The following is a 27,505-nucleotide window of genomic DNA, read 5'->3' on the forward strand; positions in this document are numbered from 1 at the left end:
AGTTTCCTCCGCAGGGTGTCTGGGCTCTCCCTTAGAGATAGGGTGAGAAGCTCGGCCATCCGGGAGGGACTCAGTGTCGAGCCGCTGCTCCTCCACGTAGAGAGGAGCCAGATTAGGTGGCTCGGGCATCTGTTTAGGATGCCTCCTGGACGCCTCCCTGGCGAGGTGTTCCGGGCATGTCCCACCGTCAGGAGGCCCAGAGGACGACCCAGAACACGCTGGAGAGACTACGTCTCCCGGCTGGCCTGGGAACGCCTGGGCAGATGTGGCTGGGGAGCGGGAAGTCTGGGCTTCCCTGCTGAAGCTGCTGCCCCCGCGACCCAACCCCGGATAAGCGGCGGATAATGGATGGATGGATGGATGGATGTTCACATCAGGTGTCATTTTGGGTTCATGACCCTGAGTGACATTTGGACTCACACTTATGGTTGGTCCAGATTGGTTTGGATCATGTCGAGTACATTTTTAGCTCTGGCATCAGGTTCTCGATTTCTAGTTTGGATAAACTTTCCCTGAGTGCACACATCACATTGTAATGTTGCTTTGTCAATTTTACCCTTAATCACCATGCCATCAGCAACCTCTTGCAACCTTTGAATATCATCATAATTGCAGTGACCCATGATCTCATGCCATGTCTGCATGTCACAACACCTTTTGCATTGGTCGTCATTTTCTCCATTCACAGTGTTTAAATAATACATCCTGTCGTATTTGTAAATGTTGAATTGTGTCCCATCCTTGTGTCGTAGAACATTATGTCCTTTCTTGAAGATGACTGTCGCACCACTGGATGTAGCAGCCTGTACAGAGAAGATATCTTGCGGAAAAGATGAAACGAATAACGCCTGTCTCAGTGTCACCTTGTGTCGTTCTCCGTTGTTGTCCATCAGGCAGACCTCCGCGTCTCCCCTGTGTTCTGCTACTCCTTTGCATCTTGTGCCATCAGCCAATTCCACGCAGTGTGTCTCGGCTTGAAAGCTGTCATCGAACGCTTTGAACTTCCCCAGATCGGTTATGATGTGTGAAATGGCGCCCGTGTCGACCATCAAAACCTGTTTTGTTGATGCTGCGCACCGGCTGGATATCTGTGTCAATGTCATTCAGGTGTAATGCGTAATCCTTGTCGTCGGTAACTTTTCGTGCGTTATCCGACCGTTGTTTACGCCTGCAGTTTGAGTCGCGGTGCGTGGCGCTCTTGCACAAACTGCACCACTGCTTACATTGACATTCTTTAGCTTTATGTTCTTTACGGCCACATTTAAAGCACTCAATTTCTGCACTTTCTGTTTTCGTACTTGGTCGTCCTCTTGCTTTCATGACATTGTCCTCTGATCCTTGTCTTTTTAGATTTTTGTTGTTTTCGTAGTCCCGTAGTCTCGTCTTGAAGTCAGCAAAAGTCATTGCTTCTTCAATTTGAGTTATGTGGACGTTGAATGGTTCAAATGATTCAGGCAGCCCATTTAATACCATTGCGATGAGCAATTCGTCATACAATATCTGACCAACTTTTCGAATTGCTGTGATGACGGCTTCTGCCCATATGATGTATTCAGTGACACTCTCACTGTTAGATTTTCTCAGCGTGGTCAACGCTTTGTAGAGGCTAAGAATGCGCGGCTTGCCAGTACCCGCATAATGCTTCCTCAATATTTGCAGTGCCTTTCGTCCATCATCTGCTGCATCATGCATTACCAGTGATAAACTGCTGTCATCCAAAAATTGTATCAGCTCTGCATATGCTTCGGCATTTCTCGCTTCAAAGACGGCTCTTTTATCATCTTCATCATCTGTCTCACTTTCAGCAGGATTGTGCAGAACCGCGTCTTTGAGCCCTTGTAGTTTTAAATGACCGAAAAACTTTGTCTCCCACAGTTCATAGTTTTTCTCATTCCCGTCAAAAACGAGTCTACTCCAGCGGCTACCCGTTTCAGTCGGCCGCCGGTTCATTGCGTTAGCCATTGGTTTACTCGCAGTTATGCTCACCAGACTCGCAGTACGTCGCGGCTTCTTTCTGGTGGTAGAGTCCAAAAATTCCTGATTTTGTCCTGGCTTCAGTCGGATCCTGGGCCCATAACCTGTTGGCAGAGTGGTAGTACGCAGCAGTCGTATCGCGTCCAACTATTTTCAGGTTCAGCAAACCAGAATTTCTGTATTGACAGGGGAATAACTACACACAACCTGTCTCATCTGACAGTGTGGAAGAAGTGAATATTTTATTCATAGGCTACAAAGGATAAAGGATGTGACAAAGTATTACATCATAAACATATACGTAACAAAGTAAGGACTTTGAGAGCACATCTTTAACAGAAACAAAGAACTACAATTAACACAAAACATGCATCTCTCATGCCATTCCTATCACCAAAAGAAATATAAATAACACAAAAACAGTACTGAGGCATTCTGGGAGATAATCACACTGAGGCATTCTGGGAGATTATCAGACTGAGGCATTCTGGGATCTTATCAGCCTTATCAGGTTAGAAAGATGTGAGTGGTGTGCTTTTTTTTGCAGTCTGTTGCTTGCAATAACATGAACGATAAGACGAACTATGACATTGTGGACAGCTGCCCTTTTGTCCAGCTTTCTCTTGCACCATCACCGAAAAGACATTCACATAATGTATTTGTCACACTCAATTTGTAGCATAGATGTCTCAGACTTTGGCCAGCTGGTAGTGCTAACATGCACTCTGCAATCCCCAAAGGGACAGGCTCGGTCAAGGCGCATCTTTTGTTTAGGGGGAAATTAGAGACTTTATAAGGCGCAAAAATACGGTACATAATATTTAATAAATTGATGTTAGACATTGTGGTCTTCATCATGTTTGACATTGTGGTCTTCATCATGATAACGTCTGAGCTCATCTGCTAAATTGCTAATGTCTTATTTTATGTTCATACCTATTGATTGAAATGCAACATTTCTGTTCATAGTTGCTGGCTCGCCGCCCTAACGCGGTTCTAGCCAGACTTCTGTTAAAAGTCCACCTAAGCACTTATTTTGAAAAAATGTCAGCAAAACATCAGTGATGGACCGGACCAGACCGTTCCGTCAGTCTGACGGAATGCCCACCTCAATCCAATAACTTCGATTTGTTGAGGGCACATTGCACAGGGAATTTTGGCCTGAATGTTCCGTTGCAGCCGGCCAAATAGCAATGTCTGCTCTCACAGCATTCACAACAATTCATTTAATTGTACTTGACAGCAAACATGCAAACTTACCTTTAGGATTGCTTTTAATTCAATGGCAGTTGTGCCATTTTTTTCAACCCCCGCTGCAGCTTCTTTTGTATTGTACAAGGACCAACTGCGCTGTCAAACTTAATGCGAGTCTATTGCAAAGGTAAAGCTTTTTCTTCCATAACAGCACTTTGAAACTATTACATGCCCTTATCACATCTCGACTGAATTTACTTAAACACACTTGACTTTGGAGTCAGCCAGTCATGCCTCAAATGTCTCCAGTTGTTCCTAACTGAAACATGTAAGAAGGTGCACAGAGCTCTCTTTCTGGTCTTCCTCCAGGGGCTGACAGTGCATTTGATTTTTCATTTTAAGTTTCTGCAGTCTCTTCAAGTCTCTCACTAGTCTCGCCCTGCCTTACCTCGCTAGGGTGTTCCATCACTCGCTGTTGTTCCATCAATCCATCCATCCCTCCATGCTTCTATCCACCCTAAACTTATCCTGGTTAGGGATGGAGATGGAGCCTATTCAAACCGAGTTTGGGCTGGTTGAGGTATACACCGGACTGATTGCCAGCCAATCACCTCGGGTGTGGCGACGCGGAAGTTGTTCGCCTGCGAAGGAGTGCTCATCGTAGTAAGCTTGCACTACTTTTACTGCTTGGATATACTTTTTATTATTTTTTGTATACAGTGATTGTTTTAAATTTTTTACCTACGGACACGCTCCCACCGGTGAACCGGCCATCTGTCAAACAACTGTCAAACAGCTAGCATACTCCTGCCTCAGACTAGCCGCTGCTAGCCCGCCGTGCTAGCCCCGGTTCATAATGGTGCAGGATGAAACAAAGAAAACAATCTCTGACCTGAGAGAGGAAGTCCATCGTCTGACGGAAGAACTCCGTCGAAAAGAGTCCCTCATCTCGTCTTTCATGACCCGTTTCCCACAACTCTCCGCCGTCATTATGGATGGGCATTCCAGCGGAATCATGACAGCTGTGAGTATGACTGAGGCTCCACTGACACACACAGTGAGATGGGATCCAGCTACCTGCCCAGGCCCATCCTGCTCAACACCACTCCATGGTACCACCTGGGTCGAGGTGGCATCCCGCAGCCAGAGGAGCAGAGAACCATCTCCCCGCCCTCGATTGGTCATGAAGAATTGTTTTTCCGCCCTGGCAGAGGATTCACTACTGCGCCCCTGCGGTCGGATACGTCAGCAGTTGCATCTGACCACAGGGCTGGGGTCCCAGGTGCTCCTTCGAATTACCTGCCGCTCTCGCTGAATTCGGCCGGAGTGGGTAAGTTCACGCGTGGCCCAGTCGGCCGCTCTCGAGTGGGGCTGCTCAGGGACGCAGTGTCCCGGCACACGAGTGGGGCACAACATCGGCGCCACTCACTAGTCCCATCCTCAGTTGTCACCCGGCCTGGGGAGCACGATTTAGGACAACGAGGTTGGGATTCTCTCCACAGAGTTCACGGTTCCCCTGGCACTCATTCTTCACATCCTCTGCACTCACCAACCACCGTCATTGTTGGCGACAGCATCATTAAACACACATGCTACATTGGTACTATCACCCGCTGTTATCCCGGAGCCAAAGTCACGGGCATAGCTAACATCCTGCCAAATGTTCTTCTCTCTCTTCCACCATCCGTATCCCGGCTCGTTGTCCACGTGCGGATGAATGAAACAGTAGGCAGACAATCGGAGCAAACCAAGCGAGATTTTTATGTCCTCTTCGACTTGCTAAAAAATTGTGGTCTGTCGGTCTGGATAAGCGGCACTTTACCGCCGCTATCCCCCGGCAGCGAGCGCTTCAGTCGTCTTTTAAGCCTGAACACATGGCTCATACGCACTTGCGGACATTTTCGGTTTTGCTTTTATTGACAATTTTAACCTATTTTAAAGGAGGAGGTGGAGAAAGAGCAACCTTACAGTTCATTATCAAATATTATGTCACCAACTCAAATCCTACAATAAAACGGTCAAACTGGCAAGAATGTCTTACTTCTCAAATCTCATTACAATTAATAAAAACAACCCTAGATATCTCTTCTCCACCTTCGATCTTTTAACCAGCTGTGATCTTAAAAAGTCCTCACCGACAGCGACAGACGCTCTCTGTGAGGATTTTGCAGACTACTTCAGAAATGTTGGAATTTAGCTCTAAATCAATGCTAGAATTTAATTTTAAACCAATGTAACCTCAAATTAGTAAAGTATTTGTGACTTTACCCAACCCTCACTCATCCAACAATATGCGCGCTCGTTCTGCAATAGAAAGGTATCAGGAAGCCGGCATTTTCACGCACGAGTGGATTTATTCCCAATACACAGATTTACTACATATTCGCCTGGGTCTCGGATCCCTCTCAATACAACTCTACACCTCTCTTGCCACCAACAGAACAGAACAGAACTTTTCCGAGTTGCCCAGTAGTGACTATACAATATGTAAATGACACAAAGACAAAGGCATCTTGGCGTGATTCTATTGGCTATGTGTATCCTGCAGTTAACTTTAGCTTGCTCTTATTGGTCTTTCTTCCCCCGCCGAATTCAGTGGCGGCTCCTCCTGGTTGTGCTTGGTTCATCTCGGCTTCCCCCTCCTTCTGGTGATCAACATCTGTCCTGCAACATTCCATTCTTGCACAACCCCCACAACCCCCATTCTGTTGCTTACGCTCCCACACACACAGTTTCACACCCCCACACACACTCAGCATTTTACAATATCACATTTTCATACACTGGATGCAGCAACATCTAAAGAACTATGTTAAGCTCAAACTCTTATATTCCTTTAATAGTCAAATGTATGAAATCCTTTAAGTGTAACCGAAGTTTGGACCATGCTAATGACAAGACCCTCAGGAGAGGAATGCAGGAAGATTGGATCAAGGCTGCAACAAAGGAGGTGTGAACGAGACACCTCTGAAACAACGGACTTCCATGCCGGGACAACAAAGGTGGCTCCTAGCAGTCTACCCTTTGCTCTGTTTAGATTGACTGCCATGATTACATTATCCTTTAGAAGTAAAATCGATGACATAAGATCCAGTCTTTTAGTTCATCAAAATGTAAATTCTATTATCATTTTTACCAGAGGAAACACTGGAAAGTTTTGCCCTGGTTGATGCAAGGACACTTGGTCGAGTTTTCTCCCAGGTAAATCAAACAACCTGCCTTTTAGATCCAATTCCCACATCACTTTTTAAAGCTTTTTATGGATTTTTTGAGGAACAGATTTTAAATATAGTTAATTGCTCTCTTCAGACGGGTGTCTTCCCCACTGCGTTTAAAACGGCGCTGGTGAAGCCCCTTCTGAAGAAGAGCAATTCAGACCCCAGTGTTTTAAATAATTACAGACCTGTATCCAACTTACCGTTTTTAAGTAAGATCTTAGAAAAAATTGTTTTTCTACAGTTAAATTATTTTTTAAATACAAATAATGTTTTAGAGAAATTTCAATCTGGTTTTAGAATGAACCACAGTACAGAGACCGCTCTTTTAAGGATTTTAAATGATTTCAGGTGTTTTGCAGACACACAGTTTTGGTGCTACTGGATTTAAGTGCCACTTTTGACACAGTAGATCACCACATTTTATTAAAAACCTAGTGGGCATCTCTGGTACTGCTTTTAACTGGTTTTATTCCTATCTCACAGACAGATGTTTCTTTGTAAGTATGGATACCTGTTCCTCCAAAACCCATGAAATTAAATGTGGGGTTCCCCAAGGTTAAATTTTAGGCCCAATACTTTTTAATCTGTACATGCTTCTTCTTGTCATTAGGAGACACGGCATCAGCTTCCACAGTTACGCTGATGACACACAGCTGTATATTGCCGTGTCTCCGGATGACACAAAACCTATCGATACCCTTTTAAATTGCATTTTAGATATTAAGTCATGGATGGCAGAGAATTTCCTACAGCTCAATCAGGACAAAACAGAGGTTTTAGTTATCGGTCCTGAAGGTCAGAGAAAAAAACTTTTACCAAAACTACAAGATTATAAATCATCACAACTTGTGAAGAACCTGGGCGTCATTTTTTACTCTGAGCTCAGTTTTATTCCTCATATTAAAAATGTAACCAAGATTCTTTTTTATCACCTTAAGAATATAGCCAGAGTCTGCCCGTTTCTCTATCAGGCTAAAACGGAGGTGCTGATGCATGCTTTTATTTCCTGCCGCCTATATTATTGTAATGCTGCTCTCTGGTCTTCCCAAAAAGAGTATTTCCAGTCTACAACTACTTCAGAATTCAGCCGCACGGGTGCTGATGAGGACCAGAGGTCGGGCACATATTCCACCAGTTTTAAAATCGCTGCATTGGCTCCCCGTGTGTTTCAGGATTGATTTTAAGGTGCTTCTATTAGTTTTTAAATGTCTTAACAGTCTTGGCCATCTTATTTATCTGACGTTCTTTTCTCGTATCAACCCTCGCGGACCCTGAGAACCTCTGGCACCGGCCTTTTAATTATTCCTAGAGTGAGGACTGGAACACATGGTGAGGCTGCATTCAGCCATTCTGGTCCTCGTCTATGGAATAGCCTGCCGGAGGACATCAGGTCCGCAGAGACTGTTGATATTTTAAAAAAGAGGCTCAAGACTCACCTTTTTAGTTTGGCTTTTAAATTATTTATCTTGGTCTTTTAATTCAGGACTGCCATTTTATCTATTATCATTGTCTTTAATTTTTAGCTTCTTTGTCTTTTAGCATCATTATTTTTCTGCGATATTTTAGCTCCGTCGTTTTATATTATTGTCTTTTAATTTTTAGCTTCTTTGTCTTTTAGTATCATAATTTTTTTATATATATTTTAGCTCCGTCTTTTTATATTATTGCCTTTTAATTTTTAGCTTCTTTTTCTTTTAGCATAATCATTTTCTTTTATATTTCTTAGCTCCAGTGTTTCCTCAAGGGGGGCCTCCGCGCTGGGAGGTGTGGCTGGCCTTCTCACAGGGGGTTTCATCCCAGAGGCTCCTTCGGCCTGGCGGACCGGGGCCCTCTGCACTATGTGTAGGGTCTACCCCGGTGAGTCTGGGCCGGGGGTCTGTGTGTTGGCGGAGCTCCCTGTGGCCGTGGGCTGTCATCCCTCTCAACGCGGATGACCTACCCTGGGTCCTCATATGGTTTCTCTGTGCCTTGCCATGTCTTTCTACGAAGATGGTTTCTTAAGTTGTGTGAATGTGAGTGTTCTGTGTGTATGCGAGTTCAGGCGTGTATGTGAATGTGTCTTGTGTTTATGTTGGGTGGGTGGAATGGGTTTTAGTTTTTTGTTGTAATTTGGATGTTTTTATTGTACAGCACTTTGAGCTGCATTTTATGTATGAAAAGTGCTATATAAATAAAATTTGATTGATTGATTGATTGATCACAGTGTATCATTCCAGTAGCTTTTAAAAAGACGCATAACAATGTGTTGTTCCCTTTAATTGCTCTGTTAATCAAGTTGGTTGTTACACTATGTCTTGTTAAGGCCCTATGTCACTGGCCTGGAGAATAGTTGAAGACCTGAAGTAGACTGGAGTCCTTATGACGTCTTCTGACTAGCAGGCTTGCCAAGGAGTCACAGTAAATTTCAGTGTTTTTCTGATCTTTGGAGACTTTTTCAAGTGTCCCGAAGGCTTCGGAAAAGTCGTGGAGGCTCATTGTGTCCACGACTGAAGAGTCATGTCTGCAACAGTTCTAACATCTATGTGACAACTCGACCACATGACTGAGTCTGAGCTGGCCTGGTGTAATAATCAAGACACCTTCACTCAGGTATAGGAGACTGCTACGTTTTGTCCATTTGAACTTCTGCCGATTCTTTTATCTTTAATACGAAAAACATTTACGACTAGAAAACTGTATGTTAGACAATTTGACTAGTTAATAATACCAGGAAGATCGAACACACCTGTTCAGCCTGTATCAGCCAGGGTGCAGAAAGTCTTCAGCGTCCAAAATAATTCCTGTTCCTATATGCTGTCTTGGCCACACCCATGCAGGGAAGCAGCACAACCTAAACCAGGGCTGTCCAAACTTTTTCCTCCGGGGCGCATCCAGAAAAATCGCAGGCTCTAAGGGCCACTTTGCAATTCTTGACATTTAATTTACTAAAGAAGGTAAAAACAATCTTCCAATAAATTACATATTGTCCAACAATGGTAGTTATTAAATAATTTTGCTGAAGAAATTTTGGGGTGGCCCAAAGCTGTGTCACAGGTTTGCGCCTGCATTATATTGTATCTTTATCAACACGATAAGAACAAAAACAAGAGAAATATGAAGTATTTTCACATCATTAAGTGGACCTTGACAAGGAGTAGAAAATGGAGGGAACCATTTTTGCTGAATAGCTTTATTCACGTTAATGAAGAGAAATGTTAATATTTGTATTCGGTTCATTTTATTTTCTTATTATTATTTACATTTTGACTGATTCATTTATAGCAGACTATCGTTTTCAGTTGTTTTGTTGTAGAAATGTTAATGTTTTTGTTGTCAGTTTGTGTCTTTCCATATTGTGATCATATTAACCGCCCAAGTCAGATTTAAATTTACTGTTGCAATGTCATTGAAAAATCTTTATCGGGTTGCTAAAAAAATAAATAAATAAAAAATATTTATGTCTGTGTAGATTCTCAATCATCAAGGGTATGTAATCCGTAAAGGTTAGTGCAAGGCAACTGGACTCTAGTGGTTTGTTGAATTAGAATTACTTGTCAACATTTTTTATGAAAATGTTTTAAAAATGACTCAACAAAGTTCTTGTAGTAGTCATAGTCTTGTATTGGGGATTTGGGTGTCACAAGCCCCTAACTTTTAAGGATCTCCTTTTAAGAAAAATTAATAAATAAATCAACAAATAAATAACTATAAAAATAAATGAAATAGTGATGGGTGGTACCCTGACCTAAACAAATTAAAGTATGTGTACCAAACGTTGTTGGTACACATGGTCTAAATGTGCCACAGAGTGCCAAGAGAGGCTTTAGCAAGTAGAACGGTCACAGCGATGAAACAGTCTGACTTAAGTCACTTATCTAATCATATGTACCAAAGATGCCTCCTCTAGCAGGACCACTTTATCCAGAAGTCGCTGAGTCGTTGCGGTGTTGCCGTGTGACAATGTGGTCTTGGCAAGCTAAAGTGTTTTAAGTCTCTGGCTTGCAGGCATGGATGTTGCACGGCTAAGCAGCCACCGCCACTGTGGTGATCTTCAAGTAACAGCACTGCTAAAGGCAGCAATTAGCTTTTGGTTGTTAAACAGACGAAGTTAGCAGAACACCTTCCTACCGTCCAGACATGCGTCTCTTTGCCGTCGAGTACGTTCGCGTCTGCCACTACTTGCAGCCGTCGTGTTGCAGTTCAAGTCAATTTTGGATAAACATCTCATCAACGAACCCTGGAGGTGGTCTTTTTGAAAGTTTCACGTTGCAGTATGGCATGCGCTTCGGGAGGGTTAATGTCGGACAGCGAGGTTCACGAGAACCTCTGTGCCTCGGTGAAAAATTGGAATTTGAAAACATCCAGCAAGCCCGCGCACGACCCTAGTGAGGCTATGCAGTGCATTTTCGGATAAGTGGTGTAGCCGTCGCCCCAAGTGGCCTTAGTGAAAAAATGTAAAGCTAGCTAGCGCTTATGAATAAAATTTAAATATATAACGACCTACAAACAATTAACCTTACGCATAGCCTCTCGGAACAAATTGCGCTTGCAAATCTTGGTGATTCATTAAAGAAAACACACAAGACAAGCTGCACATAGGGTGCTCATTTCCTCATTCATTTCGTCCCTGGCTTGACTCCCACCAAGTCATGGAGGGTGCAAAGGAGGCGTGGCCATACCCCTTATTTTTAGGGGGCAGTTTTTAAATTGTTATTTATTTCCTGATTTCTCCGAAACAAAGAGATATTGAGATTGTTATTGAGAACTGGACCACGACTCTGAGGCTTTGCAATTCTTCAATAAGCGCACTCAGAGACTAAATTGGCAACAAAAAGACGTCACCAAAAAGATGAACATTAACATGCCGTAAAACACAAAGACGGTCTTGCGCACTACAGTTGCCTGCTGAGCTTATCTGTGTGCGTGCGTGTGTGTGTGTGTGGGGGGGGGGGGTGCGTGTGTGTGGCAGGGGTGTGCGTGCGCGTGTGCTGGCTTTATTTACAGAAAAAGATGAGTTAGGAATTCTATTTATGTGGCAGTAGAAGGGGGTGCACGGGGTACATGGAGGTGTTCGTGGGAAAGACCGGATGATGCAGAGCTGCTTCATGCTCAATATGATCTATTTATCAATTCCCCATCCTCACGCTCTCTCCTCCTCCTCCTTGCTGACCTACTTGCTCAATCTCTTCACAGCACTTTCAATTCAACTTTAACAACACTTTTTTGTTGTTTCCTTGCCCCTCCCCCCCATCCTTCTGCTGCAGCGGCATCATCGCATTCCCCCTTTCTCCCTCATATCATTTACTTTAGATTGCTTATCAGCCCTGGAACAAATAAGATAGCGCAGAGACAATTGGACACTCTGTTTGCATTGTTTGTGCGTGGTCACTTTGCTTTCACTTGAGAAAAATGAGGGAGCGTGTGGATGATGACAAAAGGGTGTGAAATAATAACACTACCGCAATTGTTTAATTAACATGCAAATATAGAAAAACATGAGGCCTGGCATAGGAGCTGATTTGAAGAAACGCATCGTACACAGGCATGCCACGTAATTGCAAATGTACATTTTTAGAATGTACAATTATGCAAATTACATTTTAAAATGAAAGGGAACATGATGTGGAGGACAACTGAAGGTTGTGTTGTTACACTATGCTTTAACGTAGTGCTCTTTAAGTCGGATCTGATTCACTGCGACGTTCTTATGTGATGTTAAGTGCATTGTTTCTGAAATGTTGTTATTATGGATTTCACTGCCAATTAGTTCATTATTTTGTTACATTGCACTCAGATTTGTTTTCCTAAATGTTGTGGGTGTTTGTTTGCTCTTTAAATATTGTTACATCATGGCAATAACAGTCACAACTCAATTTGAGTTAACCATTCAAAATGAAAAACAGGGACAGGGGGCTATTACCCTCCCAAAGTCACCAACCAGTTCTACCAGCCAACAATAAGCTAATCACTACTCCTCCCTGAAAAAGTTACAAAGATGTAATAGATCCTTGCAAAATACTTGAAGACCTCTTTGTGATGATGCCCACAGCTGCACATGTTGCACATAGCAGAAACTGCCCCTGCCATTGGTGTCAAGGAATAATGCTGAAGTGACGCCTCTCAACTAAGAAAGAACCTATTAAAGTCAGGGAGGTGTTAAGTTTTGCCAGGTTGTAAGCAGAGAGTCCCCAACACATGTGCATGTACACTTGGAGTTGTTGTTGCAGCATAGCATTACAAAAAAAGGCACAGTTGAAAGAGACTAAATTGTTGCCTGGCATCATGATGTTGTCTGCCAGTCAGGGAACATTTCAAAAGCGTTATTTTTGGCGTGACGGCAAGTGTGTCGACGCAAAGCGCCGGACAATGTGAGCTGACAGCATCCGACAGACAGCGCCATGCGTGTTGACTTTTGTCAGTCCATGTTTTTTGATCAGATACTTTACACACACCCTAGTGCCTCACCTAAAGAAATTAGGGGCGGCTGTTAGTCAATCAACCATAGTCGTTGAGGTAATAATATACAGGTACTATTGTGTGTCCAATAAAACTTGAGTTTAAACGGCAATAAATTTACTAAATTGAAATACAGACCTTTGGCAAGAACCACAAAACAAGCAACTAATCTGAAGGCGCTAGTTGAGTAGAAGAGAATGGGTCAATGAAACTGCGTGACAGTAGGACATAATTTCTGTATCAATGCATTTTTTTTGTTTGTTACCATCTCTTTGAAGGTTTATTGTTGACTTAATTTGATTTTAGGTGTTTTTATTCAACAATGTATTTTTTATTTGTAGCCATTTCACAAAGATGATCGACTAGCGTCAGAATAAAGTTGCTGATTTCCAAAATCCACATTTTCAAGTTAATTTAGTTTATGAAAAGAATCTGGAAAAAATGTCTTGACTGAGCAAGACTTGATCCATGTTATCACGTGACTAGGTGTGACACAAATTGACTTGCTTGATTTTTGACTGCAGTAATTTGGGACTTGTGGCTTGAAAAGCCAACGTTAAGACTTTTGCCTTGCACATTTGTGACGGCTCAACACAAATGTAAGGAAGTTTGGTACCACTTTCTTTCAGGCCAATAACAGTACACGTATTCAAGCTTTCAGTACTCACCATTATCTACGTCTAGTATGTATAATAGGCAATTTAACACAATGACAAAACATTGTGAACAAAGACTTTTTAACCATTCTGACACAGATGATGATTTGCCTAACTGCCACATTATAGCAACAACTACTGCAGAGGAGGAATTACTCAATGTCAGATTTATTTATTTATTTGCCTTAAGTAATTAATTAATTTTCTTTCCAGAAATGGTCCATGTTGATAAGTTTTTGAGATGCTTAATAGCACAGAAATTGGGGATGAGTCAGTGTTACAAGGTGATGTTTATAGTTAGAGGTTATGGTTTGTATCATGCAGTTGTTAAATCTGAGCTAAAATAAAGAAAAAGCAAGCATTGCCAAGATCTGACTAATAACCCACAAGCAGTTCTTTAATGTTCCCTTCAGTCCAAAATATTGTTGTGCTTAGTAATGCTGTTTGCTTTGGCAGCAAAAAACAAACGTCGCCAATTTGATTAAACGCTTAGTAGAAAGACTTCAGATCCCTACAAAGCTCTGAGTGCACGCTTGTATTCATGATTCACTAAAATGCCGCCCGTCATTTTATCTGCATGTCGAAACAAATGCGTGCTAATGATAATGATGATGATCGTCATCACCGTCAGCATCAACATCAGCATCATCAGCCATCATCCAATCTGCAGGTAGCCTGTCTGGCATTTAGGCTTGTGTCAGAGTGATTGGATTAGCATGCATCATGATCTTTTCGCAGTATGAGTGGCAACCTATTGAGCAGCGGCAGCGCATTAATGCTAGCTACTGCCCGGGAGCAGATATGATTATACAGATATGATGAGCAAATGAATGTGCCTTGACTATGAGCTGGGAGTTAATTTAATGGCAAAAGGTGGCGGTGATAAGAGTGGGAGTTGGGGTGGTGGCAAGAGTTTGTATGGTGAGGCTTGTGGTGTTCAAGCGTTGATTGGTTGCGGTTTTTGTTCCGGCAGGTTGAGGTTGGAGAACACAGTTGGTGAGATCACTGGGACTGGATGAGGCACAGTTTGAGATGCGATTTTGGTCAGAAAGATGTGGTAGGAAAGGATCAAGGAGAACAAGTATTGTGTTTAGTTTAGCCTGGTGACAATTGGATTGAGGCGACTGGTTGAAAGGCAAAATTTGGGGTGTTGGTGTTACATTGGATAGAGTCAGACTGGCAGTAGGGTAAGTGACGTTCAGGCAGGTTAGGGGTAAGTTTCTGGGTACTTTGAATTTGACTGGCAATGATTAGGATGGGCAAGTGCTATTGAAGGGTGGTTGCCATTGAAGTGTTGTGGGTCAGAGTGAACAGCGCACAGGCGGCAAGGAGTCAAGTGCTTCGTTTTAGGCTGGTGACTGTTGGGGTCAGGCTGTTCGTTTAAGAGGTGGTGTGAATTGGGTGGCTCATGTTCTGTTGCCGTGGGGCAGGAAGCGAAGAGAACACGTAGCGAGGGTTAAGGTGGCATGGCTTTGGATGGTGAGTTGTACAGATGCCAAGTCTATGCAGAAGCAAGGGAGGGAGAAAAATGAAGAGGACAGAGGGAAAGGTTGGCTTTCACCTGATATACTTCCTCGCTGATGTTGACTCAAATTTGTCTTTTCTGGGAAGAAACGCGATGGAATGCTGATGATAGCAGACAAATACACACACATACACACAGCCTTATCTTCACCCCCACAGTTTATTCTCTCAACACTTCTTCTACATTCTGCCAACTTATTTCCTGCCTGGCGTCTCAGCTCCCCGCGAAGCTGCACTTTGCCGACCCAGGTTTCCATCCATTCGGCCCCCCCATCCATTCCTCCATCCATTCACTCGCTCTCTCACTTCCAAACTCCATCCCTACTCACATTGACTGGGTGTAACTGGCCTCGCTGATGTGATCGCTGTCCGATCTCTCTCGTCATATAGGCGCTAGTTGACTAGTCATCATCCACCGGCTCAGGTGGTGAGAAGATGTGAAACGGGGGGTGTGGGACAACTGACTTGAAGGCAGCTCGAATGAAATGAGTCATGTGTCCTCATAGGACATCCAGGTGACTGAGGAGGTTGCGTATCTGAGTGTCAGATTAATCACTAAATGCTGTTTATGAAAACATGTACTGGCTGTGGTGCTCCGAAGTCTCTAAATTGCTTTCAATATATATATATATATATATATATATATTTTTTTTTTTTTTTTTACCATGACACATAAATAATGTCCATGGAAGGTGAAATTGTGTTTGTTTACATAAGAGTGAACATTTCATTAACTCAGATTCATCTTCAGTGTTTGTATTAATCCTTATGTCAGCTTTACTGACAACAACATCATCTTTAGTTTTACAAAAAGGCAAACACTAGTTTTCTTTAACACTAAATTGTCTTGGATGTTTAAAAATTATGTTAGCTTAGTTGGAGAATAATTCATTACAAATGTTTTTTTTTTTAATTTGGTGAAGATTTAAAACTTAAATTTCAGTGTTTTAAATAAAATCACCTATTTTTGCTTAAAAGAACTATGCGGTCGAGATGGCCCATTTTTCACTAACAAGCTCAGTTTATATATTTTTTGATCAGGAAACAGAAGTTATTCTTTTTTATGCATTCATTTTGGAAGAAATTAGGAAATAAGTGACAACTTGAAAACTGGCTACTTTGAATGAGGACTATGGCCAAGCCCTCCTCAACTCTCGACATTCCTCCATAGGAGTCACAAAAAATACAGATAACAAACCAAAAACGGTGATGAATTGGCACCAAAATTCATGTGGACATCCCTAGCTTTGACCTCATCAACATATCAAACGGATTAACCAATCCATGGTTGATTTATATGAGAATGATGAAATGTGGAAGTGGCAGATACACTGGCAGAGCTGTATATATGAGACTTGGATTACACGCACACTCCCAGACTGCTTCTTTGCTGACCACGGTTAGGACATGCGGGACGGAAAGCGTCATTCGGGATATTTACAGAGACTGAAATGGGACTGAGTAGACATCCACATTTATGTGATGATGAGGATTGGCTGCAGTTTTTTTTACTCTAGGCGACGATGATACCTACAACATGTCATCTTCTTGAAACCATTACTTTTTTGTAACTTAACAGGTCGGACTGTAGTTCTGGGTCTGAGATTTTGTATTCAGATTCTTCAGACGACAAAGTAGGTTGTTTTATATTCCAACTTCAGCCATAAACACATTAGCTTGACTTACAGTTTTTTTTTTTTTTTACTCAGGCTCACCACTCATCCAAAAATGATGTGTCCAATGCGGCCACACTCGGCTCCTCACTGGAACTTTTGTGCTCAAAGTTCTCAAAGTCTATCTACCCAGCCATCCATTTCTGCACTGCATATCCTCTCTGCCGTCGTGCGCGGGCGTGCTGGATGTTTTCATAGTCCAAGTTTTCATCATGGCACAACAACCAGTGTGGTTGTAAAGCTTGCCATCCAACATTGATGTTCCCAAAGCGGCCTTGGCTAAAAATCACGTTGCTTCGTGACGCAGAACGTTGAAAAAAGATCACTTCCGGGCTTCGTCAATGAGGTGTTCATCCAAAATCAACACCGACTCGCACTGTGACGTTGACAGCCTCATGAATTTGCTGCAAGCGGTGGTGGACGCGAATGTACTCGATTGCTTGAGCGACAACAGGCATCCGCAGGACAAAGGCTTGGACGGTAAGAAGCTAATTTTGTTGTGCTATTGTTGTCTGTTTTCCCCAAAGCTAACTGCTGCCCTGAGAAGTGCTGTTAATTTACCAATAACCCACGGGGGCTGGCGAGGTGTAAACATCCATTCCTGGCAGTTCCCAATTCCCTCCTGACACTTAACAAAAGATTAGCTGAGCTAAATGTCCGAATATAACCAGCCGGGCTTCGTGTGCGCATTCATGCTCTTGTCCGCTTCAGCCTGTGTAAGTGGAGAAGAGATCGGCACGGTTGTTTGGATTTTGGCACGGTGATCACATAAGCTCTTGTTTGATGTCGAAACATACAAACAATTCAGCGGAACACTTTTATACTTTGAAATGTAAAGTGGCAAGAGTAGTAATGTAATTTGTATTTTGGCGGCGATCGGTCCCCATCTTAGACATCAGAACTGACAAAGCGAGCAATATGACCACGCTTGCCTCCCTGCTGTGACAAAGACGCTGAGACTGGAAAAAAAAATAACAAGCTGAGATCCAAAAGGGCGCATGCCAATTAGTCAGAAATCTAATCACAAAAATAATGCTCTTAAATCACTACAGGGTTTGTTTTATTTTTTTTTTCATGTCATTTTAGTTGTGATGTCGTTTTCATGTGCAAACCTATTATATAAGTGCCAACGTTAAGCTCATGCAAGATTCCCTTTAATTGAAGACTACGTTGTGTGTTTAAAAAAAATGTTTGTTGAAGACATTTGAGACGTTGACTATTGTTTACATATACATATACATATGTTGACTTCCTCAACACTGTATATTCTTTGTTTACAATCATTTATGTCAGATAAATCAAAGAATAAATTAGAATCAGAATGCGCTTTATAGTCATTGTAGCGGCCCCTTGGACTTGAAATAATGACGTATCAGAGGTATTCAATTAAAAGTCAGAGGTCCACGACTAAAATTTCTTCCAATTAAAAGGTCAGAACCAAAGTCCAACTTCCCTTAATGTCTAGCCCATGTTCACATATTTATATAGTTTCAATATTTAGTCATTTTCAACAGAGCGCACTTATATACTAAATATTTAGCAATGTTCCTATTAAACACCTTTGCCAGTCACACAAATATAAGGCGTTTATTTCACATTCAAGAAAATGTGGCTCCAGGAACATAAGTTTGCCACTTCCAGAAAAAAACGGTAAAATATATCTTGCAGAAATATATCAAGTGAAATTGAGTTAACATCTTTTACCTTTTTTTTTCTTAAATCAAAGAGTTATCAGCCTAAAAAAAAACGGAAAGCCTAATTATCCAAGAAAAACAGGTCAACATGTTCAGTACACAATCAATAAAAATGGCTGTCCTCATGAAAAACTAATTCAAAATGAACTTTGACACCACCTTTTCTTTTGAATATTTTTTAACTTCTTTTAATGAGAAAAATTAGTTTGTGACTGCCCTGCCAGTGACTTAATTCTGAGTTGGAACGGAGTCAGGGCCATTGTGTTTTCCTTTAAAAATGTTTGTGCAACCGTATTTCAGCACTTCACAACTTCCCCATCACTGAATGTTTTTTTATGTTTCCCCAAAATCCATGATACTTTTAGTGAACATTCGTTTGCATGCCGCTGGGCTGTAAACAAAAATGTTTAAATCCGTTATACTGCACTCGAAGTTTGATGTTTTTGTGTGGGCTCACCTCAAACTTCAGTGGATAACTTTGCAAAAAAGGGCGGTGCTCTGTTTCGTAGTGGCGCTTCGCAATGTTGTGATGGTTTCGGAGCATATGATGCACACTGGTTTTGAATCGGCTGCAGCCAGAACGAAACTAAATTTCTCCGTCCATTCATTTAAAACAACACGTATCGACTTTTCAGCAAGGCATACTGTCAGCAGCACTCTCTTCAGGTCTGCTGCGCAATTGGCAGTGGATCGTAAACAAAAGATTTGATTGCCTCAAATCAGTGTCGCCTTTTCCGTATTAACTAGAATTGCAGCGCCAACGTTTGCGAATGTGGTCATGGGTCCGGTCCGAACCATCGCGCGGTCCGTATTCGGACCACGGTCCGCCATTTGGTGATGCCTGACGTAGAGTTTCAACTAGTGTCGAGAATCATTTATTGCTGAACAACGAGTCCAGCATACTGCACTGTGAAAACTATAGAATCAAAAAAACACAAACTGTAACAGTAGTTTCCAAAATAAGTCAAATTGTAACAGTAGTTTCCAAAATAATTCACATATCAACTACATACAAACGAATATGGAAATACAAAATGAATCGAATTACATCAGCCGACGAATAATCCACATTTTTAGTACATTTAATATTTTATGCATCGTCGTACCTCGTTACACTTTCCAAGGGCGCTAGTAAGTTGTCTTTGCCTTGGACAAACGTTGATATTCTGAGCGCTCCTTCGGCAACATATAAGGACACGAGTCGTGGAGTCGCAACCCGGAAGTTAAATAAAGAAAACGAAGAAGAAATAACACCCAAAAGAAACACGGAAATGCCACTAGGTGGCACTGCAGGTCCACAACCTGCCATCCGCACCTTATCAGGCATTTACACTCCCACCAAATCCGAGTACAATGAATAAACAACATACAAAGAGTGAATGAGCTGTACAGGATTTCTTGCATCTATTAAACCTGTCATTTTAACTATGTGTATGGGGTATCGAACAGACGAACCAACAAAAAAACTGTCTTATTTAGTCTCCCAAAAGAAGCACACATTTTTTAATCGGTCTCTCAAAAATTGAAGGTCCAAAGGAAGGATCTGGTTGTTTATGAGATTTTTGCTCTCCAACTTGCAATTTAACGCGACGCACCAAGCCATCACTCCTTTGAACCGTCTCAATCACTCGTCCAAGTTGCAAGAGATTCCTTGGGAGGTTATCATCCTTAACAATGACAATGTCATCTACTTGGAGGTTGCGACGAGGTGAGAGCCATTTCTGTCTTATCGATATGTTCAAGTATTCCCTTTTCCAGCGGCTCCAGAACTGTTCAATAAGATATTGGACTCTTCTCCACCTCTTAGTCGCATACAAGTCTTCCTTAACAAACATCCCAGGGGGAGGAAGAGCTACTTTAGATTTCATCATAATGAGGTGATTCGGTGTTATTGGTTCAAGTGCATTTGGATCATTAATTCCGTCTACTGACAATGGGCGGCTGTTCACAATAGCCATGGCCTCATATAATAGTGTTCGGAGGGAGGCACCATCAAGTCGACCTGGGCATTGTGCAAAGGTGCCGTTCAACACATTCCTGACAGTTCTGATCTGGCGTTCCCAGACACCACCAGCATGGCTGGCAGAGGGGGCATCAAAAACAAACTCACACTGCTTATAAGCCAGGAAGATTTCCAGTAGCTTAGCGTCACATTGTTTTAGTCCTTCCTTGAATTAGTTTCTGGCACCCACAAAATTAGAACCTTGGTCACAGTGGAGTTGTCGAACAGTTCCCCTAAGACTAATGAAGCATCTCAATGAGTTGAAAGAGTCTGTTGACAAATCCTCAAGCATTTCGATATGAACAGCTCTCGAGTACAAGCATGTGAAAATCAAGCCGTATCTTTTGTATTCTTTCCGAGCTTTCTTCACAATGAAAGGACCAAAACAGTCCATGCCGCTGTACGTGAATGGTGCTGAAGCTTCAACTCGTTCTTTAGGTAGTTCTGCCATTTGTTGGTTTTCTGTTTGCCGCCGAAGTTTCCTACATAACACGCAGGCATGTATCAGCTTGGAAACCAGCTTGCCTCCTCCAATTACCCAGAATCCGGCTCCAACCCTGATGGCATGTTTTAGCATGGAAGTGGGACACAATCAGTTGGACAATGTGGCTGTTAGCAGGTAAGAGGACTGGGTGCTTGACTTTGTGACAGAGCGAGGAGCTATTCATTCTTCCACCAACACAGAGATGTTCGTCAGACCAGATAGGGTTGAGACTGAAAAGAGTGTTTGTTTTTGGAAGATATTGTCTATCTTGAAGTATCTTGATCTCAGAGGCAAAAGCTTGTTGCTGAACAATCTTAATCAAGTCCTTTGCAGCCCTTTCACACACATCAACTGTCACATGCTCACTTTGTAGTTTCTGCTTAGATCACAGTCTCTTGATTCTTGCAACTACCTTAAGAATCATTGTCCAAGAAGAAAACTGATCCAGACGTCTGAGGATGTCACTATAGTTCTTGGTTTCAGTTGCAAGTACTTGAATTATCTTCACTTCTGGATTGCAAACAAGCAATTCTGGTGGGCTGCTGGCCGTTAGATGGAATTCACGCTCCCAGGAAAACTTTGGCCCCTGCAGCCAGTTTTTTTAATGAACATCTGAGGCACAAAGACCTCGAGATGCATGATCAGCAGGATTTTCAGCAGTGTCCACATAGTGCCACTGACTGGGATCAGCCTTATCCCTTATCGCTTAAACTCGATTTGCAACAAATATGTGGAACCTACGAGCATCGTTGTTAACCTATCCAAGCACGACTTGAGAATCTGTCCAAAATACCTCTTCATCAATCTTCATGTCAAGCTTTTAACATGGCACTGATTTTTGAAGGAACCACTGCTGCGGCAAGTTCTAGCCTAGGAATACTTGTCACCTTTGATGGGGCAACCCTTGCCTTTGCAAACACAAGACTGCAATGTACATCATTCTTGTCGTTTATGTACCTTAGGCAAGAACATGCACCGTATGCGACGCAGCTGGCATCCGAAAAATGGTGCAACTCCACTTTCACAATGTTATGCAGGTCACATGGATGGTAACATTGTGGAATTGAAATTTCTTTCAACTTGTGAAAACCATTTAACCACTCCTCCCACCGTGGGGAAACATCTTCTGGGAGAGGATCGTCCCATCCAATGCCTCTGTGACAGAGTTCTTGATGGATAAGCTTTCCCTTCAAACTGAATGGTGGGATTAATCCAAGCGGATCATAAAGAGAGGCAATGATGGACATGCAACCGTGTTGGGTTGAAGGCTGATCTTGCAAACTAATATTGAAGCTGAAAGCGTCCATTTTAATGCACCATTGAATTCCGAGTGCACGCTCGGAAGGCGATGGATCTAGTCCAAGGGGTTCGATGGTTGCTTCCCTTTCCGAAGGATTTAAGAAAGTGAGGGCTGCTTCCTTATTCAAGTTGAATTTATGAAGGCGCAGGCCTTCTCTACTGCACAATTCCTGTGACTCAATGATTAGTTTCTTGGCTTCTGCGACTGATGGAACGCTGACTAAACCGTCATCAACGTAAAAGTTTTTCTCCACAAATGTCGAAGCTAGTGGAAAGAGGGATTTGTGTTGTGCCAGATGTTTCAAACCAAAGTTGGCACCTCCTGGAGACGAGGAGGCTCTGAAGAGATGAGCTGTCATCCTGTACTCCTGTGGTTCCTTCTCCAAATCTTCACCTTTCCACCAGAGAAATTTCAAATAATTTCGGGATTCAAGAGTGAGAGAGTACTGATAAAACATTCTTTTGATATCACATATGATTGCTACTGCCTCCTTCCTGAAACGACAAAGAACACCTATCAAGGGATTTATTAGGTCAGGGCCGGTTAACAGGGTGTTGTTTAAAGAAATACCATGGAATTTGGCTGAACAATCAAATACGACTCTTAACTTGTCCGGTTTTCGGGGATGAAAGACGCCATGATGCGGAAGGTACCACTCTATCTCTGCGCCAGATGCTGCAGGGGCAGGCTCTGCTTCACCTTTGTTCATAGCTTCTTCCATTGATGTGATGTATTGATCATAATATTGTTTATTGGCCTTTAACTTCTTCTTAAGACACTGCAATCAAATTGTAGCTAGTCTCTTGTTATTTGGTAGGTTAGGTGGACCGTTATCTTTGAAAGGAAGGGGAAACTCATAATGTCCGACTTTCTTTTGTGTGATGTGATCACTGAGGAACTGTATGAAATGGACATCATCCTGCGAAACATATTTATCTTCAGAATTTCTGTCGATGAAGTCTGATTCGAGAGCCTTCAGAACATCTGTAGTTGATGGACTTGGGATTTCCTTTACTGTCAGCCGATGCACAAAACTCTGACTTCCTTGTCTGTCTAGGTGGGGGTTTGATGAGCCAACAATACTGCATCTTAGTTCTGATCTCTGTGGATACGGTTGCATTTTGTCACCAATAACAACCTCAAGAGGAGCTAGTGCAGAAGGACAGTCATGTCCAATTAGGAGCTCTACATCACAGTCTTGAAGTGGTGGCATCTTATCTGCCAAGTGTCTGAGATGAGGCCACAGTAATGCAGTTTCTTGTGTTGGTACATAAGACTTATCCACTGGGATGAAGTCTTGGCTGTAAGCCTTTTGCAGTGAGATGTGATTCTTCGAGTGTAGTCCTCTAACTTGAAGACCTTGGATGTTTTTGCTTGATATGATTGTGTCGATAGCTGTCATAGTACCAAGTTTCAAATTTATTGGTTGTGCATCCTCCTTCAGTTTGTCCAGTACATCCTATAAACCAAACGTTGAGTCACTCTGTATGTCCAGTATTGCATATGTGAGAACTTCTCTGTGTGGTTCTAGTACTGAAGATACAAAGACTGGGACAATACTTGAGGTGGCAGAAGCATGTTGTGTTGATGTATGAGATACAACATTGTGCAATTCCTGGTTTACAGGTTCATTTGCGGAAGTGGAGTTATTGCTTATTGTTTTCACAGGTCCTTGGTTTCTGTCTTCGTACACACAGGTAGACTGAGGACGACTGCATATCTTACATGTATGCCGTTTCTTACAATCTTTGGTAATGTGACCTTTTCTTAAGCATCCAAAGCAGAGTCGATTTTCATAAATGACTGCCCTTTTTTCTACGCCACTTTTTGTTGCAAAGACGGGACATTTTGCGATGCCATGATCTTCACTTTCACAGACTGTGCAAGGTGGCTTTGGTTTAGTGCTGTTTGCCTCCGTGCAGCCTTGGAGGAAGTCTGCAAACTCCTGTAGTGCTTGTGAATTGTTGGCGTCGATCTTTGGCCATCTCACATGCTTATCTTGGAAAGCCCTTTGTATGATGAATGGGTTCCCATATCTGTCCGTTGTATGCATTCTCTGAATCACGATAAAAGAAACTTTCTACAGCTGTGAGCGCCTCTCCTGTGAGTTAATTTCTTAAATAAAACATTTTCTCACTTGGTGGGAAGGGTCCCTATCAATAAGAGCAATGAAAGACATCTTCCACTCTGTAAACCTTAAAGGGTTACCACTGAACACAGTTGGTTTCAAGTGCTAGCAAGCGACTCATGCTTATTGAACTTGTGATTGCTTGGGCTAAGCTGGCAGATTCCCGAGTCATTGAGATTTCAGGGGGAACTGCTTGATGAGGATGGAATGACACAGCATCTGGATTCAATTCAGGTTTAGTTTCTGTTCTATAGCAAGCAGGGTAAGTTTGGTCATGAAACTCTTCGTGTTTCGCAGAACCTTCGAAACTGCCATATGCTTTCATACGAGCTGCTGCTATAGCTACATCCTTTTCTGCTTGCAACTCCTGCAATTTTGCTCTCTCTTTCTCCAACTGTTGTTGCATTTCCACCTCATTTTGTTTCATTTCTGAAAACATCTTTGCCTCTTTAAGTTTCCATTCACCCTCTAGCTTGTGGAGATGTGCTTGTTGTGCTTGAATTTCTTTCATCGCCTTCGCTTGCTCTACCATTGCAAGGAGCTCTGCTTGTGCGTCTACTCTACTGCTGTGAGTAGCCATTGAGCTGGAGTTATTCGAGCTGCCTGATGACTCGAATGAGACGATTGTTTCGGTTTGGGTGTGGCCAAAAATAAATACATCGTCATCTTTGCTTAATATTTCTCTTACCCTTTCCTTCTCAAGCTGGTCATTAAAATCTTGGTTCACAGTCTCAAGACGGTTAGTAAGAAGATCACATATTTCCCCTGTTAACATAACACAGGCATCCATTTTTTTTGACAATCTCGGGCGTGGTTTTACAGTTATGTAGGATAGGTTCATACTGCTGGCTTACGTCATTATGCTTTGCTTGAATGTGTTGCTTTAAACCAAGAAGGTCTTCCGATGAACAGAGGGTTTTTAGTTTTGTCCTCGTCTCCCTTGCGGCCAGCTTCCAATGATTAAAGGCCTTGTTAATAGCCTTTTCACGTTTTTTAGAACCTTGTTCATTCATCTCTTGGCCTTTCTCTGTTAACTTTCTTTCACGTGACCTGGATCTGAGCTGTGTGTCGGTAGGACCGACTGCACTCTCTGCTGGGAGCGACATATTGTTTGTTTGTTCAGCTGCTCTAAGTCAAATAGCTTTTGATTGTCCTATGCCTGAATTTGCATTTTTAAGCTGGAGCTACACTTTACTACAGAGTAACATTTACATCAATCATTAACAGATTATGGACAACCTAAAGGATTCTTAGCATGAAACAGGAAGCAGAATGTCAGAAATAAAAGGTGTGCAGATTAACGGAAAGAGATGTAACATTGATTATTCAAAAGCACGTGTACCTTGAACTCGTCACCAATTTTAGAAAAGTGAGCAACTGTGAATTAGTTCACAATTTTTACCTTACAACAGCAAGTTCAAATATGCTAAACTTGCATGTCCATTTGAATTCTTGCCAGGTTAACGAGAGCTGATCGATGGCAATGTAGACTGGTTGGTGGGTGTCTTTGGTTGATAGTGATCAACTCTTCACCAGGGATGGCAAGGCTTGTGCTGCGGCGAGTTTTCACTGTACCGGCCCCTTGGACTTGAAATAATAACATAGAGTTTCAACTGGTGTCAAGAATCTTTTATTGCTGAACAACGAGTCCAGCATACTGAAAACTATAGAACAGAAAAACACAAAATGTAACAGTAGTTTCCAAAATAAGTCAAATTGTAACAGTAGTTTTCAAAATAATTCACATATCAACTACTTACAAACGAATATGGAAATACAAAATGAATCGAATTACATCAGCCGACGAATAATCCACATTTTTACATTTAAAACATTTAATATTTTATGCATTGTCGTATCTCGTTACGCTTTCCAAGGGCGCTAGTAAACGGTTGTCTTCGCCTGGGACAGATGTTGATATTCTGAGCGCTCCTCCGGCAACATATGGACTTGAGGAGTCGCAACCCGGAAGTTAAATAAAGAAAACGAAGAAGAAATAACCCCCAAAACAAACACGGAAATGCCACTAGGTGGCACTGCAGGTCCACAACCTCCCATCCACACATAAACAAAACAACAATACACCTTATCGGGCATTTACAGTCATTGCACTCAGTGCACAATGAAAACATGCTTACAAAAAAAAGCATGTTCATACAAGGGAGACAAAACGTCTGACGTCTATGAACCACGTGTGTTAAATTCATTAAAGACTAAATTGCCTTGAGTGTTTACAAACATTCGTTGAAGATCTTGAATTAACATAATGCAAAGTTAGATTTATGCAAGACTAAATCAACAATGCTTACAAAAACGCTCATGTTTGATTTGTTAAGCAATCAATAGTAAATTGGCTTTAATGTTAACAAACACAAATGTTTGGTTTGTACAAGATTACATTGCGTCCAGTGCTTATGAAACAAATTGTCAATAAAAAATACATTATGCCTGTTGAAGATAATTATTAGTATTTTGATTTATAAAATATGTACAGTATAAAAATGCAAAACGTGCTGTTTCCCAAAACGTGTTTGATGCGTTGTAGACATCTTAATTTTCAAAAATACAAACATTAGTCATTGATTGAACTCAAGAATAAATTGTACGTTTTTCCAATTATGTGACTTTATCTTCCTTGTAGCCTCTAGTGTAAAGTGTCTTCAGTGTTTACAAATACATAGTTTCTTGGAACACTAACCAAGAAAAATAGATAGAAGTCCATTTCTGACAGTCACATCCTTCCGGCTTTTGCTTAAACAGTCTTTCAATTAGACTAGGATTTATTTTTCTGCACAATTAAAAAAACAAAAGATAAAGATGTCCCACAATTAAAAAAATACTTATGCACAATATAGCCTACAACATACTACCATGTTTGTTTCTTTTTTACGAGGTCAATGGTTTATTATTTATATTGTCGGTACCTGAAGTCTTTCTACTAAGCGTTGAATCAAAAATGCCACCGCAATTGTTAAGTGCTGCCTATAGTGATGTCATAGTGATGATGTTTCTTTTTTTTGGCTCAAGAACATTTACATTATGTGGCGATGCTGACCACCGAATGCTAGTCTGGATTGATGCTGGATTTACCACGGAATAATGTCGGAAACCGACCTGAACGGTTTGATTACATTACAAATAAATACAGAAATGACAGCCACATAGCAGGTTAACCTGCCAACAGCCACGTTTGGCCTTTCCCCACCTGCCCTGTGAGTCATGT

General features: G+C 42.0%; 1 protein-coding gene and 1 pseudogene across 9 annotated transcripts in view; one reads left to right on the plus strand and one right to left on the minus strand.

Moving 5' to 3' along the window:
• LOC148331485 (protein ELFN1-like) overlaps window positions 1-27,505 on the plus strand; it is a 171,894-nt gene that overhangs the window by 95,419 nt on the left and 48,970 nt on the right. The window lies entirely within an intron of this gene.
• LOC148331487 (uncharacterized) lies at window positions 20,395-24,207 on the minus strand (annotated as a pseudogene).

This window comes from Idiotropiscis lumnitzeri, chromosome 8 (assembly GCF_059441095.1).
Source record: "Idiotropiscis lumnitzeri isolate Australia: NSW breed Sydney's pygmy pipehorse chromosome 8, RoL_Ilum_1.0, whole genome shotgun sequence".
NCBI lineage: Eukaryota > Metazoa > Chordata > Actinopteri > Syngnathiformes > Syngnathidae > Idiotropiscis > Idiotropiscis lumnitzeri.